The sequence below is a fragment of the Pleurodeles waltl genome, chromosome 12 (genome assembly GCF_031143425.1).
Source record: "Pleurodeles waltl isolate 20211129_DDA chromosome 12, aPleWal1.hap1.20221129, whole genome shotgun sequence".
NCBI classification, from domain to species: Eukaryota; Metazoa; Chordata; class Amphibia; order Caudata; family Salamandridae; genus Pleurodeles; species Pleurodeles waltl.
The window spans coordinates 642,927,213-642,946,311 of NC_090451.1; the positions used below are offsets into that span (position 1 = coordinate 642,927,213).

General features: G+C 42.1%; 2 protein-coding genes across 3 annotated transcripts in view; one reads left to right on the forward strand and one right to left on the reverse strand.

Annotated features, from left to right (window-relative positions):
- Nucleotides 1–19,099, reverse strand: part of SHE (Src homology 2 domain containing E) — an 83,358-nt gene that overhangs the window by 51,312 nt on the left and 12,947 nt on the right. The gene's annotated exons all lie outside the window — the stretch shown is intronic.
- TDRD10 (tudor domain containing 10) overlaps nucleotides 1–19,099 on the forward strand; it is a 696,763-nt gene that overhangs the window by 45,753 nt on the left and 631,911 nt on the right. The window contains exon 3 of the mRNA XM_069218205.1: nucleotides 7,816–7,885. The gene's annotated coding sequence lies outside the window, so the exon portion shown is untranslated. The remainder of the gene's footprint in view (nucleotides 1–7,815; nucleotides 7,886–19,099) is intronic.

The window sequence follows — 19,099 nt, forward strand, 5'->3', positions numbered from 1 at the left end:
AGATGTACTGGTCTTCGGCAACAAGACCTCGCCATGTGATTCCACCTAGTGGTCGTTGGAGCTAGAACCAACACCCACAGACCATGCAAGAAAGCTAGGGCTCATCCTAGATCACAAATTCAACATGACTGCTCAAGCCAACACAGTGTGTACTTCCTGCAAAAGATCTTCAAATGGTTGCCTCAGAACATGACGGACCATCAGGCAGGCACTCATCACCAGCATGCTGGATTACGGTAACACTCTCTATGCTGGAATCTGCAAACAATTCCTGCACAGACTCCAGATCATCCAGAACGCAGCTGCAAGACTCATACTCGACCTCCCACGTCGCATCCACATCACACCGCATCTCAAGAAGCTTCACTGGCTCCCCATTCACAAGCGCAGCCAATTTTAACATCTCACACATACATACAAAGCCCTAAACAACACCGGGCCAGAATACCTGTACAACCGCATACACTTTCATCAACCTACCAGACACTTATGTTCTACCTCACTTTCACTCGAAGACACTACCTGCATCCGCAAAAGCAAAACTAGAGGTAGCTCATTCTCCTACATCACACCTGAGACATGGAACGACCTCCATCAGCACATCAGGGCCTCCTCCTCACTTCTTGAGTTCCGCAAGAAGCTGAAGATCTGGCTCCTCATATAAGGAACTTGGGATCACACACCTACACGTTTTGCCCTATGCCTGGATACCCTCTTGGGTGATTTGTGCGCTATGCAAATCAACATAACATGACAAAAGTGCACTATATATTAATAATAATCTTTACTTATATTACAGTATGTCGGCAAGACTGTTTAAAACACATAATATAATAAGGTAAAGAATAACCAAAGAGAGGCACTTCGACCTTAAAAACCACAGATGCTAAAACACAGAGTTAACCATGGGACAAGGTTCGCATTAGAGTTTAACAATTTCTGATTCCTACGAATATAATGACTGTAGCACACACCACATTGAGGCCACCATTGTGCAACAGTCAAAACAAAATGGAACAATATGTCTGGTTTTCAGGATTTTTAATGCAATAGATATTGGCTTTAAAACCAACTGTCAGTATAGTAAAATGTTATAAAAACGTATCCCGTGCACATATATATTTAAACGGTATTTTATTTTTTCGTTTTTTTTGTGGGCTTTTGTGTGCTGGCATTTAATTTTTAATATACCCTTAAAACCACTAGAATTAACTGATTCCAAAGAGTTTCATACATATCAGAATGAGGAAAACACTGGAGTATATTAATCTGTTTACATTAATATTGCTATGGTTCATTTTCTCTTTTTTATTTCAGAATCAACATTTTAAATGTCTCCCAAAGTTCTCGATGCTAATCCTCAATGTTCCTTTGTATTGCAAAACAATGCATTTCAGTGATCTTACATTTCATCTTTAATAATACATGTAAAGAAAACTCTTGAGATCCGCGTGTTGGAAATACCAAATCTGATTAAAAAAAGACAAGTAATATATCATCCTTTGGTTAGGACACTCTCTCAGCTTTATATTAATTTTCCGCCATAATATCGTTTTTACAGTACCACCTTCTAGACACATTATCCTGGCTATGAAATTAACAAACTGTTCATCTACCAAAAGTGCAAAGCTGAATAGGCCAAAATCAATTTTATTTGGGTTTGCGATGCAGCTTTGCTTCGACCAAATGTTTTGCATTGTGCATTACAAAAAAGGACATTGTACAACTTATTTGGTCTTTCGTTAGACATAATACATCCTTATTACATAAGGGTTACATGTTTAGCTTTACAAATGTTCACTACTATGATAAAACAAGGGTTAGGCAGTTTTGTATATAATTTCAACAAAGAATATGCCAGTAAATTGTATGTTGTCCAACTGCCAGCATGATGGGTAGTCCAATTTAGTGTGGGTGTCATGTTCACCCCCAACTAGATACACTGACAGTAGCGGCTTGCGTGGTGCGGGCGGGGGAACACATGGGAGGATAAACATTTAGTTAATTTAATTTAATATAAAAAACAACCTCTTACCTTCCCTCACTGCTGCACCGCTCCTTTGTTGCCAGATGCTGCGGGCACAGGCTCCCAGCCTGCCCTGCGGCCAATCCTGATGCTACTTAGATGCAGGCTCTCTCCAGCCCAGCAAACACAATTGCTGGGCTGGAGAGAGCACACTGTGCATGTGTGTTTGGCCAGCCCGAGAGGATTGGCCAAGCATACATGCATAGTGAGGGGGAGTGCTGTGCACTCCCCCTCACTGCTCGTCACCCCGTGGCCCCGCCACCTTTACCAGAAAATGATCATAAACAAAGTTTATGATAGTTTTCTGGTAAAGGTTTTGCAGCTGCCGCTGCAGCCAAGGAGGCAACGCTCCTCCGCCCAAACGGAGGAGCTGACCCTGTATACTCAGAACAGTTGTCTATTTAATTTTCACCCAAATACTAAGAGTTGATATGTTCCCCCTTAGCTTTTTTTCAATGTTATTTCTACATACCTACCATAAGTAACAGAAGTCGACTCTACCGTAGGAGGAAAACAGTGTTGCTACTGTTAGGTTTTTCCCATCGCCCATGTGTAATCCCAAGAGAAGGTGTGCCTAGATGCAAGCTTTTATAAGACCCTGTAGAGCTTTAATTGTACCTGTTGATTGGTGACATATGCCATTGTTGACACAAACCCACATGTTTGTATGTATCCCAATATACAGTTATACCTTTACCAATGAACAGTCCAGATCCCACCAACTCAATTTCTTCTCAAAGGCAATTTCGATCACTCGTATCAAACAAAGATACTTGCACATAAGGATCCTTTCTTCAATTTATACAACTTGTCTGGCATGGCTGAAAAGCATATCCATATCCATAGTTACATTATTTTTCCTGGATTCTGTTTTATTAAGAGGTCTGTTTTATTAAAAGGTAGTATATCTTTAATTTTCAGCCACTGTTCGATTTCCTATGGTATGATTTTATCAAAATAAAATTGCATCAATAACCAATAATGCAATATGCCTGTAGATGTTTGTGCTTTTATAACCCCCTTTCATAATTATGGGCTGTAAGATTGATCTCCTCAGTGGTTCAGGGATAACCCAGTGATTCTGGATATCATTAAAGAGAGGAGTAAAAAAACTTGACCTGAAATTCAAAGTTGCCCTTGCAAAACTGCAGTGTACTTTCATTAGGACCTAAGGATTAGTTAAGTTAGTGGAAATATTTGTTTTTTCCATAATGATTCAGTTAAGGTATTGGATCAGTCGAAGCATTAAATGAGAGGAGTTTGTAAAGTGGATTGTGTGAGAATCTTGCTTGGGTACAGTAAGTGTGAAAGGACAGGCTGTAGGATGTTGTTTTATTAGGAACACACAACAAAATGTAAAACCTGTAAATAAACTGTACATATTCAGCATTTAGGAAGGCAACACTTAACTGTTTCTTTTTGTAATTCTGAGTTGTGCTGGAAATAGAGTTTTAATAGGATCAAAATAAATCAAGACCATTTACATGGTGATGCACAAATGATAAATATTCACAGACACACCATTTCCACACATTATCATTTTGTGCTATGTAGTTTTATCAGTAAAACCGTGGAACTTTAGTGGTCATTTCAATGGAAATTGTGCAATCTGTATATGACAATGCACTATTACACAATGCTTTGGTTACATTAAAAAGTCGCCCACCTCATGTCTACTAAAGGTAGGTGGGTCTCAAAAGTTTGCTGGTCTAAATATGGTTCTAAAATGTTTGGGACACTTTGGCCTAGGAAGACTTAGGGAGTGAGAGACTGGCCAATCGGGTAAACTGAAATTCACTTCCAGTAGATGCTAGAGATTTCTCGCCACATAGAAACATGACAGTGATTAGTGTGAACTAAGAGATGGCATTTGTGTATTCTAAGAAGGGAACTGCTAATGAAGTATTGTAACCAAACTGGATAAGATGTGACCTTTCTGAAAACAGGAAATGATTTATTAGATGGAATGAGGTTAGGACGCCGTTATCAAACCAGAAACAGAAGTGACAGAGGTCATTCATTCAGAGGTTGAGATCAGAACTACTGTTAACACCTAAACATTCTTGGTACCCCAGCTGCCAGGATAGAGTTAGGGAGCAATATCATGAAACACGTTCCCCACTGGCATGTGTATGTGGTAAGATGCAGGGTATGAATAATAACTTTTAAGTGTTTTATGTAGGAAAACAAAAACAGAAAGGTGACCTTTCATTCCACCTCACGGGTACGTGAACATGTCTGTGGGTGGCTAACTGTATATCCATGGGGAAGATGACAAAATATAACTCTTCCTTTGGGTCTCCTGAGGTTACGGATAACAGAGATGCAGGGGCTGTGTAAGTAATGACCTGAAAATAAGAAATACCTCCTTTTAAAGTTCCCTTGGATAGCTCCCAGTTGACTGGCCAAACTACTCGAAGAAAGGGTGGGAAAATACCAATTTCACGAATCTTTAACTTTTGCTAGGACTACTTAAAAATAAGTGGACCATGATACCCCTTAATGGCTGTCTTGAAGCATACAATAAAATGTAATTTGTATTTCTCAGCATTGAATGTCTATAGAACTGAAGGTGGGTCTCTATCATGTCAACGTTAGCAAAACATCTGTGCCCTTCTGTCGTCTGTTTGTAGACACTCAAAATCCATAGGCTTTCTTGTGGGTTCTGGCCTCGCCTGCATTTAAACAACTAGTCCACTGGTGTTCCTTTGTAAAGATGACATGTAGGCCACAGCTATTTGTTTCTGAAGCCAACGAGTATAGGGAAAATAGCAAAGTCAGACATTGTTTTTATTTTGACTAGATTGTACATAAAGTTGGTGTTAGATTTTGCTGCTCTTCCTGAAAGATTGGAAATGAAACCAAGCTATGTGTGGTTCCTATATTTTTATGGCTCTGTCATGGCACTTGCTGTTACAAAACGTTCCAGGTGCAGAAAACTATTAGTGAGACTGAGAAGCAAAGATATTTGTTCCCTCAGGTTTTCTGATTAGTAATATACTTGACATGCATTGAAATATCTAGGTGGCACCATCCTTCACCTGCATATAAACAGACGTTTGTTGATATGATTTGATGTGAGCACCTTTTTCCTTTAAACAACAGCCACACAACAATAGGGAAAACTGGCAAACCATACATTTTTCAATTCTATATACCATATGGAATGTTCAGGTGTTTTACTATGAAGTTGTTGACTGCCTTGCTGGCACTTTATGACAAATATGGTGATCTTTTGTTTCTGCATGGCATGTACGACCGTGCTATATTCCCTGATGCTATTGGCTAACTAAATAATGCAAACAGCAACTTTACTGCCCACAGTTACACTCCTTAGACAGCATTTTTGGCCAGAATCAGAAAATACATGTCAGTTTTCACGACCTTCAAGGAAACAGCGAATTAGGGCTGTTATAGGTCCAACAGAATAATTTATTGGGGAGGGCGTCAACTTATGCAAGTGAAGGACAAAACCCAATATTATTTTTCCTCTATGTATTAAAAAGGCCAAGTTTATGGCAATGCCACAAAAATACATAAACTTTATTTTCAGCACTGCTTCCTGCCCAACACATTAGAGGCAATGACCACCCATTGATATGTTCCTTAAGATGTGAAGACTTAACAAATATTTGGTTTGTTGTGCTTTCTCACAGTCATGGGGTTGTTTTCCAAAGTAAGAGAGAGCAATGTCTCTATAGTATTCAACATCATAACAGGAGGGAGAGGAGGAAACAACTATGCGGAAGTAAAGCTCAGGACTTGGATGTGCACTTAGGCAAACAATGTATATGATCAGATAACCCAATGGAACACAAACACTTCGTTGTCCTTTACCAAAGGCTTGTTTATGTTAAAACTGTTCAAGGAGGTGGAATGGAAATGTAATATTTTGGGACTTTGAGAGAAAATGCTGAAAACTGTTTTCAGAGCAGTCTACAAGCTATCCAATTAAAATGTGGGTTTATAGGATATAACAAAATATGATTTTGACGTTGTTATCGAAGGCCTATGATTTGATTTCTGTTACCAAAGGACGGAGCTTCAAAACAACTTTGTTGCTCGAGTTCGCTCTTAAAACTTCAGCATGCAGTGCATTACAATTGCTATATCCTATACATTCTGGGGATCACCAAAACTAGGGATAGGCATATCTGGATTGATATTTGCAACAGGCATGCCCTGCGAAACGGGTGCTGAACAAAAGGGTAAACGTTTCGATACATTAGTATAAAATATGCTGGAAAGTCAAGGTGAGAACTGCCTTACAATCATCAATAGACAATAGAGACCGCTCATGAAAATATATTTTTGAGGGCTCCCTACTGCCTAAGGAAGGCTCAACAAATGGAAACCAACATTTTGTTTTGACTTCTTTCTGAAACTGGTTACATGTATTGTGTACAATTTAGGGACTGTGGGTTAACATCTCAGGTGAAAACCCACTCAGTTGTCATCCCTGTAGTCATGAGACCAAGGAAAATCAACTAACAGTGTAATTTCTTTTTATATATTTCTCTATTAGGGAACAGACAGAAAAATACAACTTTCAAGCACTTCATCAATAGATAAATTCCCATATTTCACACAAAGGTGTGTTATCCACCAATAAATCATTTAGGTTGTACACAATAAATCCGTCTGTAATTGTTAAATTGTAACTTTGGCCCTGGTCTTATAGCTGAAGTTGAATTAACAGTGTACAATTAGCAAGGATTCTTCCCATTTTTGATACTGACAAACATTTTAAACTTGTCTATGCAGACGACATCTCCTACGTAAACCTAACCTATTTCATTTTGATAACTAAGGGCCTGATTAAGAGTTTAGAGGACAGGATATCCCACCCGCCTTATTACAAGTGCATTAGGATATAACCGACTTGTAATAAGGAGGCTAGACATCCATTACATTTGAGCACAAAACTCTAAATCAAGCCCTTTCACTGGAGAACTTTTAGAGTTCTGTAACTTATGTTTTATTGTTTGAGAACTGCAAATAGATATTTGGCTTTTACAAATGAGTGAAAGCACCTTGCCATTTTCCAAGAGATCTTCAGATATAGAGTTGTTGGCACCATTAAATAGTCATGCATGCATCACGTGAAAACCCATTAAAAAACTGTAGCAAAACTAATTTAAAAAAAATAAAAGTTGTGGGTGAAAACGTTTGAATTATTCTAAAGAAGTGTGTGGGGTTCCTTGCCTTCCTCCTCAGAGGGGATGTGACCTTGCAATTTGGGCTGGACTGTCATTGTAGAGATAAACCAATACTGATTTCATATCGATGATCCATATCTGGAAATCACAGACAAGATACAATAAAATGAGGGAATGGAACACTGCACAGAATAATTATTCGTGTGAAAGGTGATTTTGCCACTTTTTGATGTCTAGGCGAATAATACAAGAGACTAAGGGCCTGATTTACGTCTGGGCGGAGGGAATATTCCATCACAAACGTGATATTCCGTCTGCCTCATTACGACCTCCATAGGATATCATGGGATAGTACTATCTCCCATAGGATATCATGGGATCGTAATAAAGCAGACGGGATATCCGTCACGCTTGTGACGGAGTATTCCCCTCTGCTAAGCACTAAATCAGGCTCTAAATCTGCATTTTATTTTTTTCATTATTCCTTCTCACTGTGTGGTTTGGAATATCTTGATATGAGTCTTCGGTTATACATATCAGAACTTGTGTTTTATGACATGATAATTTAGTTACACTGTAATGTGTTATAAAGATGCTTTGAAGTATAAAATGTATTTTATTTTTGCACAGTTTAACTTGTCCGGAGAGAAGGGTGACTGGAGATTCCTCAGTGACTGCCTAAGATTGCCTGTTGCACTAGGTAAATGGAATTTTTTTTCTTTTTCAGTAAGTAATGTGTCCACCTGCTCAATGGTATTGATACGTTCTTTTAGCCAACATGTTTCATGTAAAATTTGGTGGTTTTGTCTGTCCATTTAGTTCTCCACAGGAAGCCTTTTCACAACACCTTGCTTTGTCCATCGTGCCTATCTCTCACACTTCTTCATCCCTCATACTGCATACATGATAACGGCACATTGGTAGTCCTTATGCACAACAGGGAAACACTTCCAACACAGGATTAAAACAAAGACAACAGACTTCCAACCGCACACCCTATATGGTGTAGCGTGCGCTATCCATGTAGGCATGCTCCTCAGTGCCCCACACAGGGGTAGTAGGAGCTATATAAATATTATATTATAATACAATCTACTGTTGGGTTGTCCGTCCCTCCTTCTGTTGAGTCTTAGTAAGAGCGGGCAGAGAGCCGGGTTCTGTGTGTGATGACAGGGGTTCTCTGTAGAAGACAAAAGATTCTCTCATTGAAACGTGGGACTGCCTGTGCAAAACTAAGAATTGCCCTAGGAAGACAAGGGTGTGTCAATGGAAGACAGGAGTTTCTAAATGGGAGATGGAACGTTCTCCGGAGACAGGAGGCTGCAGTTTATTGTTATTAAACTGATTATTTTACCGCCTGCTCAGAGCAGGTGTAAAACTGACACAGGGCTTTTCTCAATAGGGGGGCCTCCTGGCATTGCTGGAGTAGTGTCATTTTTTGTACACTAGTCCAGTAATATGTGAGTTTAGCACCACAGATGCCTCACCTCCTGAAAAAGTGCGCCACGGAGCTCTGTAATGCAAATACAGAGCATCCATGGCATCATTAGGGGGTCGTAGGGCAGTGCAAGAAATCTGATGCATCGGAGCCGATGCGTCAGATTCTTGTACATGAGGCCTTTGATGTCTTAAAAACTTGAATACTCAAATTAACTACTAATCTACAGTTATATTCTACTAACTTACTTACGTGTGTATGAAATGGATGGTTTATCTACATTTCATTCATCTATACTTAATGGAAAGGGGTGAATTGGGGTTGATTCACCTAGAAGCCTATGTGAAACTTCAGAGCCCACAGATAGGCTCCTCTCTTCGACATGCTTTGACCTGCATTCAGGAGCCAAAATGTGTATACGTTCTTAACCACACAAGGACCGATCTTCTTATGTCAGTTCTCCATCTATCCCATTAATATTCAGACGAAAGCAATGTTTAAACCCTCCATGTGCTACATTAGTCACATGTTTCACCATTCCTAGGCAGGCCACAGCGGTTAGTTTCCTACTTTAGTTAAAACTCTTCAAATTTAACCAGTCTAATAACATAATTTTCATCAACCGTAGTCAAGTAATATGGTAGTTATAATATAAGACAGGTGTCTTTATTATGTCCTTATATGAGTTCCAGGTTTTAAAAAGTCCCAGAAGGATCAAATGGGGTGGAAACCTCCTGTCTCACAATAATAATAATAATAATAATAATAATAATAATATACCATGGAACTGTCTCCCTAACCGTACCCAGAGAGAGAACAAGTTGCAAGGTAATCTTTCAAATGTAGTCTTAAATGAAGCATCGTATGGCGCTATTTCACTTTTATTCGCCACCTGTTAGTTTTATTTTTTTTCCATACAAAACATATATAATAACATTTGTGCCTACTACATCACTTTTTGATTCATTTCAGTATAATCGTCTACGTTCCAGTTCGCCTTGCCTTCGAAAGCACCATCCAATATCAATTATACCACTATGAGGCCTAAATGCTCAGCTTTGCAATTCTGTTTGCGCTTTGTGTCATGGCCGCTATTTGGGGGGGGGGGGGGGGGGAGACAACAGAACGAAGGGAGTTCAAGCATGCGCATCTATTTATCCAAAATTCCATGTCATCCTACAATTATTCATGTGACTATCACTGCGTGGGTAGAGACTATTCCTGTTTGTCCTTTCTATTTGAGTTACTATGGCATCCTGGGCTCTTAGGTTTCTCACCCCTCTTTACACCTCTCGGTGCAGCATGGTCCCTTTTGCATCTGCCCGTTTCCTGAGCTCTCTCATCCAGCCCTTGCTGGTAGGACCAGTTGCGCTTTTTCCGTTTCTAGTTAGCTGTCTCTTCTCTAAAATATTATCTAATTTGTTGTGGGTCAAGTCGCGCCGCACCGCGCGGCGCGAGCCGAGCGTTCGGCTCGGGCCGCGCTCCGCGTCTCTAAGACGCGGCGCGCCCCGAGCCTTTCTTGCACCCTGCGAGGCCCCAGGACTTACTGGGGGCCTCGCGCTGCGCTCTCCCTCCGTCTTGTTGGGGTCTCCTGACCCCTCTTACCTGTTGGGGCTCCCTTTTCTTCTTTTCTGTCTTTCTTCCTTTTTGGGTCTGTTTTCTCCTCTGTCCTTTATGTCTTTTCCCCTTCCCAGGTTACCTCTGTCTTCCCAGCATTCCTCCTTTCCCTATTCTCTATGGTTTCTGCTCCAGTCTATTCTATCTACTTTTCCCTATTCAAGATGGTGTCCTTTTTCTTCCTGTGGGTCACTTCCTGTTTTATGGTATTTAAGGGTGGTTTTTCTTTTCCTCTTTGCGCTGCAACACTCTCTGTTTCAGTTAGTGTCCTCGCTCCTGATTTCCTAGTCCTTGGCTCTGGATTTCGCCATTTCTGCGTTACGTCAGTTCCTTTGATTCCTGTTCCTCTGTTCTTGTTCCAGGAATCCCCTGCGAATCATCTGGGAGGTTTTTTCCTCTTCTTCTGAAGGGGTTTTTTCCCTCTGGCGCTACTTTCTCACGGTCACGGTCTGTCCTTGGCGTTTCCTCGCCTACAGCACCGTGGCTACCAGAAAGAGTCGCCCCTTTTTGGGCCAAAGTCGAACCCTCAAGATCCACGCCTCAAGATCTGCAAACTCCAGGCGCAAGCAGCACGTGAGTCGTGACAGATTGCAGCGCCTAACCATCCCGACGTCTTCTAACACCATGGAAGACACTGTGGTAGCTGCGGCGGATCCGGATCAAGCTTTGCTAACTACAATTCAGCAACAAGCTCAAGAATTACAGCAACTACGCAGTGAGAATGCTGCGCTGCGACAGGCCTTGGCTTTCCGCAGTGGTGATGTCCCGACGCTCTCCGCCTCTACCCATCGTTTTTCGGGTGAACCAACCAAGCTGCGAGAGTTCCTTGACTCCTTGACAGTGTACTTTGCCTTCCGACCCACCCAATTCTCCCATGACAGAACAAAAGTGGGTTATCTCATCAGTGCCTTATCTGGTCCTGCCTTGGCCTGGGCAACCCCGATGGTATCATCTAACGATCCGGTATTGTCGGATTATTCCGCCTTTGTGAACCGCTTCAAGCTGATGTTTAGTCGTCCGGGATTGGAGGCTTCAGCAGAAGAGGCCTTATGCGATATTCATCAAGGTTCACAAGATGTCCTTCAATACATCACACGCTTTCGTCAACTAGCGGCAGAGACCACCTGGGTGGAACGTACTTTGGTGACTTTGTTTCGTAGAGGACTCAAAGAAGAAATCAAAGACGAACTAGTACATTCCACCAGAGTGGAAGATCTTCGTGGCCTGATGGATCAAGCCCTCTCCATCGAGTATCGCCTTCAGGAACGGAGAGCAGAGAAGAGAAAAAGCAGAGGGTCTTTTCAACCAAGCACCTCACGAGTTTTTCCGCATCGTTCTGAGGAACCTCGCCCTCCTGTCAGAGACACCGAAGGAGAACCCATGCAGGTGGATACAACTCGAGGCCCTCTCTCCCCTAGCGAACGAGAAGATAGACGAAAGAAGGGTTTGTGTTTATACTGCGGATCTGCCGGCCACATACTACGTACCTGTCCAGTACGTCCATCAAGGCCATCGGGAAACGCCGCTTCCCGTCCTCTGTAAGAAGGGAGGGGACGGGAGTAGCAGCTATACCTTCCATCAGTTCTTTCAACGACAATACCACATCCTTGTTCATTTTACCAGTAATGTTACAATTACCTGATGGCCGTCAAGAGAAGACTATGGCACTACTAGATTGTGGAGCTAGTGGCATTTATATGGATAAGAAGTGGGCCACCACTCAACAAGTTCCTATACAACCTAAGGAGGTTCCAGAACAAGTTCACACGGTGGATGGATCTTTGATATCATCGGGTCCAGTAGATACAACTACCCTGATGCTGAATCTACAGATCAGTAACCATCAGGAACACATTTCCTTTGATCTTATAACTTCCCCCAACCATACCATCATTCTTGGAATCCCGTGGTTCATCAGACATAATCCATATGTGAACTGGGCTACCCGGACGGTTTCCTTGTCTTCACAGTTCTGTCACGAGCACTGTTTTGCTTCAGACAAGTATTGGTCGCCTAAGAGGTCAATAATCACGGAGGGTACCACCGGTTCGACCATAAATACAGTCCAAGGAGTTCCTGAACACTATTTGGATTTTCAAGACGTCTTCCAAAAACCTTCCAAACCTGTGTTACCTCCACATCGAGATTACGATTGTGCTATTCCCTTGGAACCTGGCACTATCGTTCCTTTTGGCAGGATGTATTCCCTCACGGAAACTGAAAAGGAAGTACTAAAGGAGTATTTTGATGAAAATATTCAAAGTGGTCTTATTGTTCCATCGTCTTCTCCGGCCGGGGCTCCTCTCTTTTTCGTACCCAAGAAGACAAAGGACCTTCGCCCTTGCCTGGATTTTCGAGGCCTGAATAAAATAACTATTAAAGATCGTTATCCTTTGCCTCTCATAAGGGACATTTTAGAGGCAGTCAGAGGGGCCCAACGGTTTACCAAACTAGATCTACGGGGAGCCTATCACCTCTTACGCATTAAAGAAGGAGATGAGTGGAAAACGGCCTTTATGACTCCATTTGGTCACTTTGAATACAGGGTAATGCCTTTCGGTCTTACTAATGCCCCGGCAATTTTTCAGAGATTTATGGACTCAGTATTCTCGGATCTCCTGAATCAGACAGTTGTAATCTACCTTGATGATATTCTTATTTATTCCAGAAATCCCGAACTCCATTCTTCCCATGTTAAACAAGTCCTTCAACGACTCCGGGCACATCAACTATTTTGCAAACCCGAAAAGTGTGAGTTTGACCAGACGGAAGTCAAATATCTAGGATATCATTTAAGTACCACCGGAGTAGCCATGGATCAAGAAAAGGTACAAGCTATCCTAGATTGGCCTTCTCCATCTTCCATTAAAGAAACACAATGCTTTCTAGGATTGGCGAACTTCTATCGACAATTCATCGCAGACTTTGCTAAACAAACTAGCCATATAACTCACACTTTAAAGAAGGAAAATCTTGTTAAAGGGTTTGTCTGGACTAAAACTGCTGAAACAGCTTTTCAGGAATTAAAGAAGGCATTTACACAAGCTCCCATCTTAAGACATCCAGAGACCAACAAACGATTTATTGTCGTCACCGATGCTTCTGAAAAGGCCATTGGTGCCGTTCTACTCCAACAACAAGAGGACGATGGTCTTGAACATCCTGTTTTCTATTTGTCTCATATACTCTCTATTGCAGAACAACATTACTCAGTATTGGAAAGAGAATTGTTGGCTCGGAAAACAGCTTGTATTGAATGGAGGCAGTTTCTGATGGGTTCCAAGGAACCTTTTGAAGTGAGAACAGACCATCGAAAGTTACAATGTTTACGAAATTTCGTATGCCAAAATAGTCGTCAAGCTCGTTGGGCCTTCTTCTTCAGCCAGTATGATTTCTACATTACATATATTCCTGGCTCCCAAAACATTCTGGCTGATGCTCTATCGCGTCGTTATCCAGATTGTACTCCTGTCCCAGCTCAACCCCTACTGGAACCCAGTAAGATCATTGGGGTAGCCCAGTCTTTTCTGGAGGAGGTACAACTGGAGTACCCCAATCTATCTGATGATGAAATAGAGAACTTAAGGCCTCTTTTACATAAGAGACAAGGATACTATTATTATCACGATCTGTTATTCATTCCCACTAACAGAGTGAGAGAAAAGGCATTACAAATGTGTCATGATTCACCGGTTGCTGGTCATAGAGGCATCAAGGCCACACAAGAACTGTTATCACGATTTTTCTGGTGGCCTACTTGGAAAAAGGATATTGAAACATACGTTCAGGCTTGTCCCACATGCGCTCAAGTCAAGATTCCCCGAACGAGACCTGCGGGTTTACTCCAGCCCTTGCCGGTTCCGCCAACTCCATGGCACACCATCTCCACCGATTTCATGTGTTCGTTACCACTCTCAGCAGGAAACCGGGTAATCATGTTCACTGTGGACTCTTTTACTAAGATGGCTCACTTCACTGCCTTGAAAAAGCTACCTACATCCCAAGAATTAAGCCAGATATTCATTGAACATATCTTCCGTCTTCATGGACTTCCTCATACTCTTATATCTGATAGAGGACCTCAGTACATTTCCCGGTTTTGGAGGTATTTTTGTAAGACACTAAACATCGATAGAGCTCTGTCATCGGGCTTCCATCCTCAGACCAATGGACAGACCGAGCGTCTGAACCAAGGCTTAGAACAATACCTTCGTTGTTTTTGCAACTCAACTCAAAGCAACTGGAACACTTATCTCCCTATCGCTGAATTCTCTTATAATAACTCAGTCCATAGTGCCTCCAAGACCACTCCTTTTTTCTGTTCTTATGGTTTTCATCCTACCTCTTTTCCTACTTCTTCTCTGTCTCCCACTCCCTTACCCGCTATTACTCATTTTTCCAAACGTCTTCTACAAATCCATAGACTGATTCGTTCTAATCTCTTACACACCAAGAGATATATGAAGAAAGTAGCAGACAAGAAACGTAGGGCCACTCCGGACTACCATCCACAGGATAAAGTTTGGCTTTCTTCTAAATTCTTACCCTCACGTCTTTCTCAGAACAAATTCACACCTCGCTATTACGGGCCTTTCCGTATTCTCCAGTTACTTAATCCTGTCACTGTCCGTCTTCACTTGCCTCACACATGGAAGATTCATCCAGTCTTCCATGTCTCCCAACTCAAACCTTATGTACCAGATCCGTACTCCCGTCAGTTTTCCTGTCCTCCTCCTGTCTTAGTGGATGATGTTCCTGAATATGAGGTTCAGGAGATTTGTGACTCTCGTCTTTTTCACACCCGTCTGCAGTATCTGATTCATTGGAAGGGTTATCCTCTCAGTGAGTGTTCTTGGGAAGATGCATCTTCGGTTCATGCTCCTCTTCTGACTCAGCGCTTTCACCGTTTATTTCCTTTCAAACTGGGGCCTTCGGGAGGGGGGCCTACTGTCGCGCCGCACCGCGCGGGCCGGCCGTTCGGCACAAGCCGCACTTTCGGCTCGGGCCGCGCTCCGCGTCTCGAAGACGCGGCGCGCCCGAGCCTTTCTTGCACCCTGCGAGGCCCCAGGACTTACTGGGGGCCTCGCGCTGCGCTCTCCCTCCGTCTTGTTGGGGTCTCCTGACCCCTCTTACCTGTTGGGGCTCCCTTTTCTTCTTTTCTGTCTTTCTTCCTTTTTGGGTCTGTTTTCTCCTCTGTCCTTTATGTCTTTTCCCCTTCCCAGGTTACCTCTGTCTTCCCAGCATTCCTCCTTTCCCTATTCTCTATGGTTTCTGCTCCAGTCTATTCTATCTACTTTTCCCTATTCAAGATGGTGTCCTTTTTCTTCCTGTGGGTCACTTCCTGTTTTATGGTATTTAAGGGTGGTTTTTCTTTTCCTCTTTGCGCTGCAACACTCTCTGTTTCAGTTAGTGTCCTCGCTCCTGATTTCCTAGTCCTTGGCTCTGGATTTCGCCATTTCTGCGTTACGTCAGTTCCTTTGATTCCTGTTCCTCTGTTCTTGTTCCAGGAATCCCCTGCAAATCATCTGGGAGGTTTTTTCCTCTTCTTCTGAAGGGGTTTTTTCCCTCTGGCGCTACTTTCTCACGGTCACGGTCTGTCCTTGGCGTTTCCTCGCCTACAGCACCGTGGCTACCAGAAAGAGTCGCCCCTTTTTGGGCCAAAGTCGAACCCTCAAGATCCACGCCTCAAGATCTGCAAACTCCAGGTGCAAGCAGCACGTGAGTCGTGACAGGTCAGGCATGTATTCCTAACAGAAACACCTCTGGGGATCTAGTTAATGTTCTATAACTCAATGTCCATATCGTTTCACCGACTTTGTTCCATACGCTCCTAAACATGAGTGGGCTCATACCTTTTGATAAAGCTCCGCAATAGGGTGGGCATCTGGGGCACTGTGCCTGTTCCATCTGCTGATGTTTGATTGCTCTTATGTCATATTGTCTCCATAGTCCATGTGTAAGTGTGGCTCATATTGGTTTGTATTAGAGAATAAAGAGTGCTAAAGACACTGACCAAAAAATATCGGCAGTGCAAATTTCATCTATTTATCTTGTGAAATAAATTTCGCATCACATGGGTTCATAAGTTACCTTTACAAAAAACAGGATTAAAGGTTGAGATCCTGTTGCAGCCCTCTTATTTATGAGGAGTGGACACCAAATGCCTCAGTAACTTCTCCAAATCGTGCTTAATTTCCAGCTGTAAAACTAGAATCCAGTTCAACTGTACTTAAGCAAAGAAATCATAATATAAATACACATTCTTGCCAAAAGGTTGCTGCATTCCAAAGTAACCTCGTCCGGCACCTTTTCTTTTCTTTATTTGTAAGCACTACAACAACATAACTTGTCATTGATGGACCAATGTTTCTGCAATGCAGACCTTAGCGGTCGCGATAATGAGCAAATATACTCCCATCACCCATATGCCTGCTTGGCTTACATTGCCACATGCTTGTTGTGTTTTACACCACTCATGTGCCAGCATAACTTCCAAAGCACACACCTCAATGCTGCTTGGACTGCCCATGAGCCAGCATGACTTCCTTTACTCGCATGCCAGAGTGAGTTTCCATTGCCGAAATGACAGTCTGGTTCAGTTGCCCATGTATTAGTTTGGCTTCCACTGCCTACGTGCAAGGAAGGCTTTCACTGCCCATTTGGTAGTTCGTTTGTAATGCCCACATGGCAATTTTGCTTTGCTTTTTCATGTCACTTAGCTTCCATCAATTTACCACGTCACTATGCTTTCCATTTTTGAAGTGCTGCATTGTCGTCCATGTCCAGCAATCTAGAGTGACAATGAGACATGCCAGTTTATGTCTCCCTCTCATCATGTTAATTTCCAAAGCATGCAATGGTTTGCTTCCATTGGCACTAATCTGTCTTCGCTTCCTAATACTTTAACATGTTTGTCTTCCATTGCACTCTTTACCATTTTAATTTGATTGCCCAAATATGGCTTACATTATAAAATAAAGGTCTTCTACCCACAGTCTCATGCCAGTTTAGTTATACCTGTGCCATTCAGTCAGCTGTCTATAGACCCCTTTGACTAGCCATGAGTGGAGTTTCCTCAAAATTGTATGATATGATTTTAGTCTGGCATTCCATCCACCATTCTGGGTACCGCATTCAGTAATTCAGCAGTTTTCATTAGTGAATTACCAGCTTCTCAGCAGCACCAACATACAAAGGAATTTACTTGCCTGCGGTGGTAGCAATCAAACTGTGGCAATTACTGTCAGAATGCTTGTGGTCGAAAGCCATAAATATAAGGTATCCAGCACATGATGTACTTTTGACACCTGATTCTCAAAATAGATTTGAGGGTCAAAAATTATTTCCAAGGTTTAACCTTAACGAGTGGGACGAAAATAGTATAGTCCATAAATTCAGAGGAGCATTAGTCCCCTTCGTCACCATTAACATGAACATTTATCTGTAAAAAGCATGCCCCAACATCCAAACAACACATGATCAAGTCAGTTTCATCGCTGACAATACTCCCAACACTCGAGAATTGATAAGTAGACAATCTTGAAGAATGTTCGTGTTTTAACAATCCTTAATCATGTCTCAGAACAAAGCGCTGTTATCATCAATTGAAAAAGCACCAATATCATGGTGATAATATTATTTATTTAGCAGGAAATTAAATTCAGCTCTCTTCTTGATCCCGAGAAAGCACTCAATCGACATATTTCAAAATACTGTAGGTGCCCCAGTGGGGTCTGTCACAGTAGAATCCAATTGTAAAAAAGTCAGCCGTTCTATACAAAAGGGAACTATGGTTATACTGGTGGCATTTCCATATAGATTAATCTAACTTATGTTTGGGCTTCTCGTGCCCACACTCGTGTGCCACTGTGGCTTCCAATATCCACCTCCCAGTAAGGCATTATGCCCCACATGCCTGTATGGGTTTCGTAGTCCACGTTTCACGTTTCCTATGCTAAAAAGACAGTTTGGTCTCCACGCACTCCTGCTAGTTTAGCTTTTGCCACCAGTACCCTAAAATGATTAATCTTATTTATGTGCCAGATTGGCTTCAATTGCCATGTGCCAGTCTGTCTTATTTTTCCCACTTAAGCACACTCTGCCCTCTGTTTGGAAGATGGGTCTTTGAAATGTTCTGAGCTAGGTCCAAGTTGTAAAAGCGAACACCTTACATATGGGGAGAAAGGAGGTGGTTAGAAACTGGTGTACATCTTCCAGACTGCCCGGTGCCAAGTTGGTGCCCTTCTTTGACTCAGTGTACGCATGTCTTCCTGTGAGAGGTCATCAGTTCACATCTAGCTGTAGGCAAAAAAACTTACTTATGTGTTGTTGTTTTTTTTTGGTGGGGGGCAAATTATTTTTGAAGTTGTATTTAACATTGAAATCATGTGCAATAAACGATGGTGTAAGTGTGGTTCCCAAACGGCAGGCGCCAACACCTGTCCACTAGAGTCTGAGATTCTGAGAGCCCTTGTGAACAACAGGATTTGGCACAATATGAAAGACACACAAATTGCTGGCCAGTCCACCTATTTCTTTGTTTCACTGTCTGCTGAAACTCATTTGTGTCATTGCCTCTATCTCTTTTATACCTATTACATTATGATTATAGAAAGAAGCAGACACATGGCATAGCATTAAACTTTGAGGATAATGATCAGGCCAAGGAGCTGCACATGGTGCTTCAATGCCAATTTCAAAAGTCCACATTTGCAGATTTTTTATCCAAACAATACAGTGCCTGCTTGTCTGCAAATTTTTAATTTACAATTAATCCATTTATGGACCCTTGTCATTTCCAAAACCTGAGGCCACCTTTGGAGCATGTAAGTTTTTAAAATTATTGTGAGTACTAACACT